The following is a 14,973-nucleotide window of genomic DNA, read 5'->3' as shown; positions in this document are numbered from 1 at the left end:
TGATGTACATCCGTACCACTCTCTCAGGTTGCGCAGCCATGACATTCTACGCCTCCCTATGCTTATCTTTCCTTGGATCTTTCCCTGCATAATCAGTTGGAGCAAGGTGTATTTCTCTCCACGTGTAATATGTCCGAGAGACAAATCTCGTGTAAATGCTGCCCATGTCAGGCCTATTCACCTCTGTGTTTCATGTGTTTGATTGTTTCTGCTTATTTTGATTTCGTGTCCCAGATATTTGTAAGTGTCTGTTTGTTGTATGGTATTATTGTCTATAGTTATATTTCCACTCATTACGAGATTTGTCATAAGTTTGGTTTTCTCAAAGTTTATCTTTAATCCTGCTCTTTCAGACAGGCTTTTCAGCGAATGTGTCATAGAAACTTTATCCTATAAGTTATCTGCGATTAATACAACATCATCTGCAAACCTTAGATGAATCTTTCTCCATCTATATTGATGTCCATATCTTGCCAATGAGTGTTCTTAAATATTGACTCTAGAGCTGCCGTGAACAATTTTGGTGAAATATTGTCTCCTTGTCTAACTCCTCGATCTAAGCTAAATTTTTCTGTGTCTTCGTGTAGTTGTATACTTGATGTAGCGTTCTCGTAGATGTTTTTGATTAGTGTCGTGTACCTGTAATCTATTCGGCTTTGATTTAGGGCTTTCAGTACTGTTTTAAACTCTCCAGAATCAAAAGCCTTCTCGTAATCGACAAATGCAAGAACCAGTGGTATGTTATACTTCATGCACTTTTCTATTAAGATCTTTATGGTATGCAAATGGTCATTTGTGCCATATCCTGCCCTAAAGCCTGCCTGTTTCTTGGGCTGATAGAAATCAAGTTTAGGTGTTAATCTCTTTGTTAAGATTTTCATAAAGAGTTTGTGCATATGGGTCAAGAGGCTGATTTCTAATTTAGTAATATCGCCTTTTTTGTGTAACAAGACTATCACTGCATTGTTCCAGTCTTTTGAAATCGTACCCGCATGTAAGCATTAAACAGTTCGCTTACTGATTTGAATAGAATTTCTGCTCCTGCTTTTATCGCCTTAATAACGAGTCCATCATCACCAGACGATCGATGGTTCTTCATTTCCTTTAAAACTGCTCTTACTTCTGACACAGTAATGTGTAGAAGTATTTCCGATCCCTGATTTATGAGAGTCTTTACTCGTGTCGGGAAATTGTCTTTATAAACCTCTCTGGTTAATTTCAGAATGTTTTGTTTGTCTGTTGTTGCCTTTCCGTCTTTATCTCTCAGCTTGTATATTTCTTTTTTACTTTGTGTGAATTTTCTTTTCATTATCTTTAGACCTTTGTTCTCTTCTACTGTTTGAGTAATTACATTAATATTATATCTTCTTACATCTTTTCTAATTTCCGCTGAAATTCTTTTATATAGTTTTCTATATTCTTCTTTGTTTCCCTTTTCGTTCTCGCTTAGGTTTCATCGTATTTCCATGAAAGCTTTTGTATCTTTGCTAATCTTTTCACTTTTGGTGTCATTTTTCTTGCAAAATTTGAGTTGTGCGTTTCTAACCGAGTCTGTTATTAATTTATTGTGATCGTCGATACTTAGAGGTTTGGGATTATTACTCTGTAAAGTTTCGGCTATATTTTTTTTTATTTTATTTTTTTTTAGCACATATTATATCTAATAAAAAAAACTACTGAAACAATATAAAATTTGTATAAATTTTTTTTTACGATATGTTTTTATCTCCTTTCCTAAACAGAATAGCACTGTCGTTTGTTTGAAATACAAATTTTGTACTTTTTTGCAAGAATTTTTTTTCCGTTTACATACATTATTATAATGTATCAGCAGAAGCTTCTACTAATGTCAAGTGTGTAAATAAGTAACGTTTTACTTGTTTTCGATAAAAAGATAAGAAAACAGTTTATAATTGTGTAAATAACAACGTGTTCATTCATATCATTTTTTTCGTTTATAAGAGGAATGCTGCAATTTGGTTAATAAATAACGTTTCGATAGATAATGATATCTTTATCTTATAATCGTTTTACATTTGTTATTAGACAATACAGTAATATTGTCAAAAGACTCTAAGGTTTCTACAGCAACAACTAACACATCCATGGAGAAAAATACAACTACCCTAGGAAAGGAATGCCAAACATTTAGAACGTTTCAAATAACGAGAAAAGGTTAATGGGAGAAATAGTAAAATAAATGTGGAAAATATCGCCACAAATTGGCCGCATTGCTCCTGTAGTGACCCTTATCCAAGGTATCATTCTACTATCCTAATTTGGCGGCACCCTACTGATCTTCTTCTTCATGTACCATGTCCTTTCACAACGTTGGTTACCATCATAGCTATCTTAATTTTATTCACTGCCACCCTAAATAGCATGCTTGTATCAACACCATACCAATCTCGCAAGTTCTTCAACCATGAGGTTCTTCTTTGTCCTAGACTGCGTTTGCCTGCTATTTTCCTTGCATGATATTTTGTAGCAATCTATATTTGGGACCTCTCATTACATGTCCGAAATACTTCAGCTTTCTCTGCTTGATGCTTTTTATGATCTCAGTAGTCTTGCTGAGACGTTCTAGTATTGTGAAGTTTCGAATCTTCTCCATACAGGAAACTTTTAAAATTCTTCTATAGCACCACATTTCGAAAGCCTCAAGGCGATTTAGATCGATTTTATTCACAGTCCAGGACTCGACACCATAAAGTAAGACCGAGAACACGTAGCAGCGAAGATGACGAACATATATTTAGAAATATGTATTTATGATTGCCTTCCATCTTATATACATGTTTTATTATTGTTTTCCCATTGTTCCGAGCTATGCCGATACTTTCTACCTTTATTTTACTATGAACTTGCAATAACCTTTTCCTGTTGTTTGAAAAGTTCTGAACGTTTGACATTCATTTCCTTAGGTAGCTGTAGCTTCCCCCGTGATTTTGTTAGTTGTTGCTGTGGAAACCTCAGAGTCTTCTTACATTATTGTCACAAATTGGTCACATTGCTCCTGTGGTAAGTTTCCAAGTTAACTTTCTCCTATCCTAACTTGGCTGCACCGTAATGATGACGCTGATCGATAGGAATATATAACGTAAAACATTTAAATCAAATAGAAAAGTTATTGCGGGTGAATAAGAAAAGTAAAATGCAATGGAATGTCTCGCAAACAGGAAAAAAACAAAAACAGGTGTATCGATGAAAGGCAACCGTGAATACGTATTTCTGACTATTTGGTCATCATCAGTACGTTGCAGCCAAGTTATAAAAGCAGCATGTTAAATTGGAAAAGGTTTACTATAGGGGCAATGCCTTGCAACTTGTGGCAATAGTACTGTATTGAAGGAGACGTAAAAACCAAGGACGAGAGGGCTTGGCGAAGGTAACGGTTCTTTTTAGATATATTTTTTGTAAATTTACTGACTATAGTTGCTGTGAAAAGAGTTAATGGTAGCTATAGTTTTTAGCTTTTTACAGACAAGGTAATCAGACATCAGACAAATAATTTTACGTTTTCTGTACTATTTGCTTCCATTTTTTTGTCCAAAGTTGTCCCTTCTTCTTCTTACGATGCCTATCCGTTCCGGATGTTGGCGATCAACATGGCTATCCTAACTTTGCTTGCTGCTATTCTGAATAGTCCGGTTGTTGATGTATTAAACCACTTTCTCAGGTTTTGAAGCCAAGATATTCTTCTTCTCCCTGGTCTTCTCTTTCCAAATACCTTGCCCTGAAGAATGAGTTGCAACAAGCCGTATCTCTGTTCATTCCTCATAAAATGGCCAAGATATTCTAGTTTGCGCTCTTTGATGGTGTTAATAATCTCGCATTCCTTGCCTATTCTACGTAGGACCTCAGCATTAGTCACACGATCCACCCATAAAATTCTTAAAATAGGTCTGTAACACCACATCTCGAATGCCTCGAATTTTCTTAAAGTAGCTTCGGAAAGTGTCCAGGCCTCTACTCCGTATAATAACGTAGAAAATACATAGCATCTAATGAGAGATTTTGGTAGCAAGTGGTAAATCGTGACTTCTGAAAAGAGACTTCATCATTATGAACGCCGATCTCGCTTTTCCTATGCGTTGTTTTATTTCACTGGAGTGATCCCATTGGCTGTTAATGTTGGTACCAAGGTATGTGTAGCTGTCCACTCTGTCAATTGGATGTTGGTTAACCAAAAGCTGTGTATTTAATATTTCGCGCTTACTGACTACCATGTCCGTGTTCTCTACTTATACCTGATATACGCCACATTATTCTTTGCAAACCGTCCAGACTATCTGCAAAAACTACTGCGTCGTCGGCATATCTAATGTTGTTTGGACGTATTCCGTTGACTAATACACCTTCATGTAGTTCGCCTAGCGCTTGCTCGAAGATATATTCAGAGTATATATTAAATAACACCGGGGACAGAATGCATCCTTGCCTCATTCCTCTATCTATGGAGACTGCCTCTGTCAATTGGTCATCCACTTTAATATTGACTGTTTGGTTGTAATATAAATTATAGATGATTCTTAAGTCCCTATCATCTAACTCCACTTCTTTCAAGATGTTTATCATGCTTTACTCTATCAAATGCCTTTTTGTAGTCGATAAAACAAGTATACACATCACAGTTAACATCCCTGCATCTTTGTATAAGCACTTGGACAGCGAATAGAGCCTCTCGGGTGCCGAAGGAATCGCGGAATCCAAACTGCGTCCATGATACTTGTTCTTCGCATTTTGTATATATTCTGCCGTGTATCACTTTCAAGAACGTTTTAAGTAAGTGGCTCATTAGGCTAATTGTTCTGTAGTCTTCGCATGTCTTGGCATTTACTTTTTTTGGTATGGTCACGAAGGTCGACTTTAACCAGCTTTAGGTTATTTTTCCAGTTACGTATATGTTGTTGAATACAGTTGTTATCCATTTTATTTCCTGTTCATCCATAAGTTTTAGGAATTCTGCACAAAACTCGTCAGGCCCTACCGCCTTACAATCTTTAGTTCTTTTAATAGCTGACGTGACTTCTTCAATGGTAATCGGGGGTCCTGTTTGGCACTCAGTGTCTTCAATGGTATTCTGCCTTTCATCTGCAAAAGTTACTTCCACATAATTCTTCCAAGTGTCTAGTTTTTCTTCCACAGTTAACAGTGGTTTGCCTTTTTTATCTGCCAAACACCCAACTCTTCTAGGTTTGTATAAGGCTGCGGCTTCTTTAACTTTTTTGTGCATATTAAATGAATCGTGTTTATGATGTAATTGCTGTATTTCCGCACACTGTTTTCTTAGATGTGTATCCTTAGCTATTCTAATAGCTTTTTTGATCTTTTTATCGATTCTTTTGTATAATGACATGTCTTGATCTTTGAACTTTTGCCTCTCTTACATCATATCTAGAATCTCATTTGTCCTCCACGATTTCTTCTTTATTTTTGGTGGTTTGAGAAATTTCTCTCGTATGTCTTTTGAAACTGTATGTAAGTATTGACGTAATAAAAACACTTGGTTTCCTCCTCGATTAAAGATACAAACTTAAGATCCGGAAAAGTTAGGCATCACTAGAAATTCTTAAAAAAACAACAAGACAAACTCATCCATTAAGAATAATCATTGTATTCTAATTGAAGATAAGTTATAAGACAGGATATAGATTTAAACAAAAAGATAACAATTGAGGAAGGTGTAAAGTTTGTTATTTAATAAATAAGGTTTCCACAACTAAGATACATCTAATCTTTTTAAATTTATTACTAGAAAATACTAGATATAGTAATAAGATGGCAGATTAATTTTTTTTATGATAGATTGTGCGAGAAGGATATTGTTTTGTAATTACTTTGGAAAATTTGAAATATGTTTTATCTTATTTACATACAACCAACGTGAGAGTTTTAAGAATCCTAGCAAAATCCACTAGAAAAGTAAACTATATGTTTTAGATTAGACAACACTATTGGGGCACCTATTCATTAATTCATTGACTCATTTATATAGTTTAATATTTCAAAACCGTTTTAAGACTATTCGAAAATAACTATAAAATTACAATACTCATTTTTTGTGTCAGATTGCTAGATCTGTACAATTTAAAAGTGAAAACTGTCAGATGCCAGAAGATCATCATCCTAATACTCTTTCCTTTATTCCTGTTGAGGAGAAATAAACCATGAGTTCAGTTGCGGTTAAAGCGTGACCAGTTGTCCACACCCATTTGCCATGGCTGAACGGACAGCGCTGACAGTAGACGCACAGCTGCAGAGAAACACAAAAAGATGGTGATGTAGATTTGTTTTTTTTACAATTGTTTTTGAGTTTAAGTAAAAAATAAAGTGTATCAGTTTTTTTATATACAAGCGATTAAAATAACCAAGCGATTTACCGGAATAATTCCCATGCGGGTTTAGCTTCCCTAATTACATGTCTCCATTAGTCTCTATTTTGCGCCAGATCAATATTAAATATCCGTTACTGACGTTATGCCTAAGCGTCTCCTCCCAGGTCTTCTTAGGCCATCCTGTCTATTGGGTGAATAACTTCTCGACGTTGAACATGACCAAACCATCTTAACAGTGGCTAACAGATCTCTCATTTTGGAATCAATTGGTACCACTCCTAGACTTCCCCTAATATACTCATTTCTCCACTTATTCATCTCAGCATTCTCATTTTTGCGACATGCATTCTCTATTCCATTTGCTTTTAACTGTCCATCATTCAGTTCCGTACACCATAGCTGGTCTTATGACTGTTCAATAAAATCTTCCTTTCCCATCCTATGTTTGATAAGCAAAGGCAAATTTAAATTAGGATTCAAATCTCATAAAAGTTTTATAAGTAGCACGGCTCCAGTTGAAACAACTGCTGAACGACACCGTTTATAGGTTTTGGAGAAAAACTTTGTCTGCTGATGAAAAAGATGCAAAGAAACAAATGGCTGTAGGTTGTCAATTACCCTACATCACATGGAGGTCATTTATAGATTCAGAACCGGTACGTTACGATATAAGTTAAACTTAAATACATTAGGCTGTACAAATTTGTACAATCTATTCTATGAATATACGACTGTTTTGGATTATCGCGACAACGAATATTTTATTGTGCAACATCAAAGTACGAAAGTAAAAACTGACAGTAGATCCTTTTTATTGGAATAATTATTAGAGGAATTTACTTTCGTACATCTTATGCTGCACAGTAAAATATTCGTTATCACGATAATCCAAAACACTTGTATATTCATGAAATAGACTGTATAAATGTTACTGTGGTGTCTGATTTCGATATTCAATTCGGCTACCAAAGCTTTGTCAAAAGGCTTCAATTTTTCTGTCACTCCCCTTTCTATTTCAGCTGAGAAAATTATTTGTTAAACTAAAGAAGCTATTTCTCATCTTCCTTCCGACCTCACCGTCAAATATTAGTCTTTCAGAAAGACATAAAGAGCTATATAGCCACCCTGACATTGTCATCTTTTCGACTGACAAAAGTAATGCCACCGTCATTCTCAACTCTTCTAATTATTTCGACAAAATGTTCGAAGTTCTCAATTCCACAGAATACAAACGCGTCCCAAATGATCGTATCAAATTTATGGAAAAAAGGACCAAATCCATCATAAATAAGTCTACTCTACCTCCAGACATCAAAAAATCTCTTATACCCAGCGAAAAATCATTCCGAACTCCAATGATATACGGCCCTTCAAAAATCCGTAAGCCCAATGTCTTCCTAAGACCCATAGTCAGTGTATTCAACTGAGCCACTCATACGAACTGCCCCACACAGATTTTAACAACAGCTTTGCTACGCTTGAATGAACTGAAACGCGAATATATAAATGAATTGGTATCAATAGTCAGGTAGATACAAACTCATCCACGAAAATGTAGCTAATGTGTCCTGCTATTTCCACTTCTCCAGTGTAAGCTGCAAAAAGCGCCACCTATTTTGGTAGCCTTGAACGAAAACAACTGTATTTTTCTGTCTTTTTGAGCTGTACGAAGTGTGTAAAAGATTTACAAATTTCAATAGGCTTATTTCGGCTACATGATACGTAATAACAAATACGGACCTCTATATTTGATTCTATAAAGCAAGCTTGAGGGCAAGAGAGGCCCTGGACAATGACATATATCCTGGTTGGCCAATCTTAGGAAATGGACTGATCTTTTTCGAGCTGCTGTAAATAGAATAACATGGCTCAATGGAGTCATCAACATCACTAAAAGATGGGGTACATTTAGAAGAGGAAACATTTTTGATCCTGTTCTTCAACTTAGTTTGCTGGTTAATTCTGTCAGATCCATACGTGGACAGTGCTTCGAGTAAGGGCCAATATGTTTTCTTTAAATTAAATCTAATAACGTCGACAATAATTTTATATTTACGATGATGGTCTGATACTATCGAAAATGTTTTGAAAAATTGTAATCCGTTTGGTTGTTTTTATTATTTTAATGTTTTCTAACAAATATACCAATTACATTGGAAGTTTTCTACTTCATTGTAAACGTTTTTTAATTATGGTATACAGTAAACCACTAGGATTAATCTCATTTTAAGTCTGAGTTGTCTACTTTTATAATTCTTATAAACTTAATAATAAATATTATGAATTAAAATCAGAAGATCCTGTAAATCATTAATTAACTAAAAAATGTATAGCGTAGATAAACGCAGGTAACAAAAATTATTTCCGGTAGTTCTATGTATGAGGTTAACAATACTTTTAATAATACTACACCAATTTGTTATATAAGTTATAATGGTGACAATATTATTTTAATATATGTGGAAAGTGTATAACACATAATGTTAATCAACATCTATGAATAATAAAATCCAGTATAATTTAATACATTATTAATATATTAGTTAAATTAAATTACTTTTTTTTTCTATTTCTTCGTCTTACGGTGCATTATCTGTTCCGAATGTTTGGAGCCAAAATTTTTTTTCTTCATGGTCCTCTTTTTCCATATACCTCGCACTGAAGAACGAGTTTCAACAAGTGGACAAATTTGAATGTACAGTAGTATCTCTCTATAACGATTCCCTATATAACGATAATTCCTCTATAACGATGAAAAGTCATAAGAACAATATATTAATTCTTTCTCTATACCGATATCGTTCTCTCTTTATAGCGATAACTTTTTAGCGTTCAATAGTTGATGACAAAAATGTGTTATTGTGTTTAAAGTTCAGACGACCTGAATCACGAGTGGCAAGGTCATTGTCCAGCGGTTGTTTTGTTTTACGCTTAAGGAATGCGTCCACATATTCTACTCTTTCTTATCAGATAATTAAGTGACTCACGTTTATTGTTCGGGCGGCGTACCTAACTATTATCACAGATGTTGTCATCTATTGACGACTTTTCATTTCCAGTTTGAGTTGTGTCTTAGTGTGTTAACAGTCAACATGTTTTCGAAAAAGCGTAAAGTGCTCTCGGTGGAGGAAAAGTTATCGATAACTCGAGCAATAGAGAAAGGTGAAAAGCAATCGGATGTCGTTCGCCGGTCGGAGGTGTCTCAGTCAACTGTGGCTACGATATGGAAGGACAGAAAAAAGTGGCTTAAAGCGGAGATGAAGGGCGGTAGCAGGAAGAAGTTACGGAAACCTCAGCACAAAGATTTAGATCGCGCTATGCTTCAGTTGTTCCAGCAGCAGCGTATGAACCATATTCCACTTTCTGGGCCTGCGGTGAGGACAAAAGCTTTTGCAACTGAACTTAGAATTGAGAATTACGGGCAGATCAGTGGAGAGGCTCGCGATATTAACAAAAACGTAACGGATGGTTGGTTAGAAAACGTGTGGCTTGGACTGAAGGCACGATATGCGTCAGACGATATTTTCAATGCGGATAACATTTAAATTGAAAAAGTGCGTTGGTGGAAAGCTCTCTAAGGAACGCATTACAGTTTTAGTGATCGCTAACATGACAGGTTCGGTGAAGCGAAAATTGTTAGAGATAGGGAAGTCAAAAAACCCGCGTTGCTTTAAAAACATAAAAAATCTACCGGTGAGCTATAAAGCAAACAAGAGTGCGTGGATGACCTCGGAAATTTTTGAAGAAGCGATAAGAAAGTGGGATATCGAGCTTAAAGGGAAAACAATTCTTTTGCTTGTAGACAATTGTCCTGCTCATCCTGTATTGCACGACCTTCAAAACATCGAACTCTGTTTTCTGCCAGCAAACACAATGAGTGTCCTTCAGCCCATGGACCAAAGTGTCATCAAGAGTTTGAAAAGCCATCACAGGAGAAGATTTTTGATGGAATTGGTTGAGAATAAAGGAGATCTTAAACTAAACATTCTTGACGCCATCCTAATGATTAGTAAATCCTGAGACGAGGTGACGAGCATACAATAAAACATTCCTTCAAATACGCAGGATAGCTGGAAGATCAAGGATTGACTGATGATGAAGATGACCTGCCATTAGATGTTTGGGCCAGACAGTTTGAACTTACTATCACCTACGGACCGGAAGAGCTAACAGATTTTGAAGAAGTTAATGAAAATGTAGCTACAATATCTGGACTTTCTGACGAGGAGATCCTGCAAGCAGTTCGTGTAGAAGAAGAAGAAAATAGTGACTCGAAAGTGGAAGCAGAACCAGAACCAGCTCCAAACCCTCAGCAGGCATTGGATGCGGCAAAAGTACTGCATCGATTCTTCATCCACCGGGAAGACGATATGAGTGCTGTGGAAGATTCGATGCGTCTTCAGGACAAGGTCAGGTCAGTTCTGTGGAAAGGGAAAAGAAGACAGACCAAGGTGACAGCTTTATTTTGATAATATAGGCCAAATATATTTTACAGTAGCATATTATTTTTTTATTGTACAGTACACATGTTTTAATTGTAAAGTCATTTTTTATACTGTATTGATTATATTGTTCGTTAATAAATCTATGTGAAATACAATATTAATTCATTTATATTCGTTTTGATAATTTTTTCTTTAATTAAAATAGGTTATTTAGTACAGTATTATTAATATTACAGTACAGAAGTTTGTCTCTCTCTGTATAACGATCTCTCCTTATAACGATGAAAATTCCCGGTCCCTTGCATATCGTTATAGAGAGAGGACTGTAATTATAATTTTGAATTGTCTCTAATGCCTTGTGTCCGTTTCTTCTTGATCGGCGATGATGAATAAAATGTTGAAGTCGTGGAGTAAAGTATAGTTTTATTGACAACTACTGAATTATTACATTATAGTTGTTATTAAGGTAAAAATTTATAAAAGACTGCGTCCCAAACTAGTCCCGAAGCTATATTTATATTTTCACTAAAATGCTACAATTCATCAAATAAGTGTATTGTCCTCTGCATAGAACAAAAACCTTTGATTTTTGAAAGCTGGCAAATATAATTTGAACCAAGGAAATGATTGCAAGAGTTTTCTCAATACCTATGAGGCAATCTACAGTTTACAGGAAGTTGAACAAACTATAACTAAGCTACTAATCGATATGTTTCACCATTATATACGATGAAACTATAAAAATTCAGGAAATTAAGATTAATGTGAGAATATAAGTTAATGAACTAATTTGTGATTGAACATATTGGCCACTATAAGAACCAGACAACCAATAGAAGAGGCGTAAATACATAGAATATAAAATATTAATAATAGTTTAAAATAATCACAACACTCCGTAACATTATACTAATTTACTCGGTTTTTGAATTATTATCTCACCCGAGCAGTGTTATCTATAACTTAAATATTTAGAATTTATGATTCAGTCATACCATTCAATTCAAATCTAAGTTTATTAAGTGAAACTGATCTAAGTGGGACTGTCCCAAGTTCTACGTAAATTTGGTTGTGATATCGTATGTCTTGTTTTTTGGCTCTCTTGTAATTCCGAAGATATCTTAACCACATAATGATCACATAATAACCACATAATGACGCTGATGGTTGGCAATGGATTTCCACGTGTGTTCGGATATGTCTTGGTAGAACTGCTCTGCCTCAAGTACTATATTTGGCAACTCACCTCCCCGAATGTCTATATTATGTCTGGGAATGTTGATCTGTTTTATTATTGGCCCCTACATAAGCTCATTAGTGGAGCTGACGGGGGTCTTTAAGTAATTTTCAATTGCTGTTTCTAATCCATTACTGGATGTGAGTAATGTTATGTTCATAGAATTCATTTAATTTATTATATGTTCAGATCAAGAACCATCGCACATTATTGCTAAATTTATAGCATATGGTGAAATGACTAGCTAGAGGTTTGGTGTGCTAATTTTTACCCAACTGGCTTCCTTTATCCTATACTCTACTATATTACAGGTGGTGTTGGGAGTTGCTATAATATAATTAATCAAACGAGTTTTCTAAAGCTGTCACCAAAATGAGTTGCTCAGACCCGGAACATAATATTACTCCCATCCATTAATAGATTGGAAACAGCAATTGGAAGTTACTTAAAGACTCCCGTCAGCCCCATTAAATAGCTACGCCAATTCATTGAATTCTGCTACGCCATAAATTCGTCAAAACACGATTCAACAGGATTTTCACCAGAGCTTCTTAAATTCGGAAGAGAATTGGACACAATAGAGGCGACAAACTTAAAGCGTTAAGAGAATTGGGGAAAGTGCACATGGAACACGCTTTCGAGGACTAAAAGAAACATTACGACCTAAGACGAAGAGACTGGCGGCCACATCCAGGAGATCGAGTCATGAAAAAGGAACACCATCTATCATCGGCTAGTGCAGCTTTCACCAGCAAACTAGCGCCAAAGTACTCAGGACTATACATAGTAACATCAGTGATATCACCAGTAATAGTAAAACTGAAATTGACCGATAGTAGTAGCCGCAAACAGATAACGGCACATGTAAAAGATTTAAAATCATAGGAGGGGGAGATGTTACTACAGAAATCCAATCCTTACCACAATCAAACGAACGGTATTTAAGTGGCAATGCTAGCAAGCAGAATTCAGTTTATCCACATCAAACATGGAAGACGTACTAGAGATACCGGAAGAGATGACCCCCTGGGAACGCCAGAGAGACCCGGACTGCCCTTGACACCAGGGAAAGACGCGGAGAGAATCCTGAAGAGGTTTCATGAACTATTTGGTACACTACCAACCCCACCAAGGAAGAAGAGCGTACCTGATACTCCAACAGGATCAGAAGCCCAATCCGCGTCCACTCCAGGAGAACCTGAACTCGGGAAAAACTCCGATCTCATAGAGATCGTTTTAAAGCACCTGATCGAGAGGGGGACCAAAAGATACCGGATATGGTGTAACAACTGGAGGAAGATTGCGGTAAAGATACCGCGAGGGATAGATGGCATAACAAGGCTGTAGACGTCACACACACAAAAAAAAGGTATGATACTTTTTTTTCCAAAAAGAAGGGGGTGTAACGATGTGCTGGACGTGCTGGACGAGGTGGGATCCGGAGGACGAGGTGGGATCCGGAGGACGAGGTGGGATCCGGAGCGGCCATTTAAGGCGAACGACTGGCGGAATTAGATTAGTCTTGTGGCTAATGCTCTAGGCTCCCTGGCTCGCTGGTGTATTGAATCTGCGAGCCGATCCGGACAGAGAGACTTCCGTACTGAGGATTATACTCTGTCCTCAATCAAGCAGAACCCGTGGGTATCGTCCATTGAACGTTACCGTATAGCGTGGATCTGCACAACCGAACATTGCGAGTGCGTTTGGCGCTTCCACTGGATTGAAGTGGAAGCGAGCACAAGTCTGCGTTCGATTGAATTCGCGTATTCCATTATTTTTGTTAGAAATAATAATTTTTCTTTTACAGGCGTCCGCCGGGGAATTCACTCTCGCGGGATCCAGACGGGGACATAGGATACATTTTATTTTTATTTTTTATTCTTGTATATACGTTGAAACTAATATATTTATTTTTATTTCAACCTGTGTTTTACTGAGTCTGTCGCTCCGAAAGAGCTATCCGTTAGAAACTGGCGCCCGAGCAGGGCGCTCGCCTTAAATAGCCGCTCCGGATAGCACATCGTTACAAAGCAAAGGCCAATATTAAAACAACATTCCCAGACATAATATAGACATTTGACGAGTTAAGTTGCCAAATATAGTATCAGTTGGACCAAGACATATCCGAACACACGTGGAAAACCATTGTCAACCATCAGTGGGTTCCTCATTTATCTCATCATCTTTCCTCATCTTACTCTTGATGTAAACTGCTAATTTCTTTTAATATAGTTCGGATATTCCAAGTTTCGCCCAAAAAATTTCCAAGCCAAGCCTCTACTCTGCATATGGCAAGATGTATTTCATCTACAGGTGCTGATCTTGCCTTCTCTATGCGGTGTTTTAATAGTTCTATTTGAATGAATCAAGAGATATTTGATTTATTGGAATAACGACAAAAATTCTTTACAAAAATATAAACAGGCTCAGACGACGTACATTACTTGTAGCAATTCTCGTTATACTGTTATATACATATTCGAAGTTTTGTACACATGGAGATTCTTCGCATCTTTTCCCCACTGAAGGGGTGGGTATAAAGCAGTTAAAAAGAAAGTGGTATGCTTTCTTATACCGTTTATAGCTCGGTTAAATTTTTGCCATATCTTCTCACCCTTACCTACTTTAAGCTGTTTAACCAAAAATTGTGTATAATGTATAAATATAATATATACCCAGTAAGTCGGTAAAATATGGTATAAAAAAATTTGCACTTGTTGATTCGCTAATATATGCGAATGAGATAGATAATAGTCCTAGCAGTGTGGTTAAACGTATAATAGAACCATTGCCCATACTGGAAGCAACATTACTTGCAACATCTGGTTTACGTCCACTCTGCTGGCTATTGACTTGCTACATAATTACAGGATAACTCTAGTAGAAACCCTGAGAAAGAATAAACCTCAAATTCCTCCTATTTTTGTAGCTACAAAAGGAAGACCACTAAACA

The sequence above is a fragment of the Diabrotica undecimpunctata genome, chromosome 3 (genome assembly GCF_040954645.1).
Source record: "Diabrotica undecimpunctata isolate CICGRU chromosome 3, icDiaUnde3, whole genome shotgun sequence".
Taxonomy (NCBI): domain Eukaryota; kingdom Metazoa; phylum Arthropoda; class Insecta; order Coleoptera; family Chrysomelidae; genus Diabrotica; species Diabrotica undecimpunctata.
Note: the sequence above shows the minus strand (reverse complement) of the source record.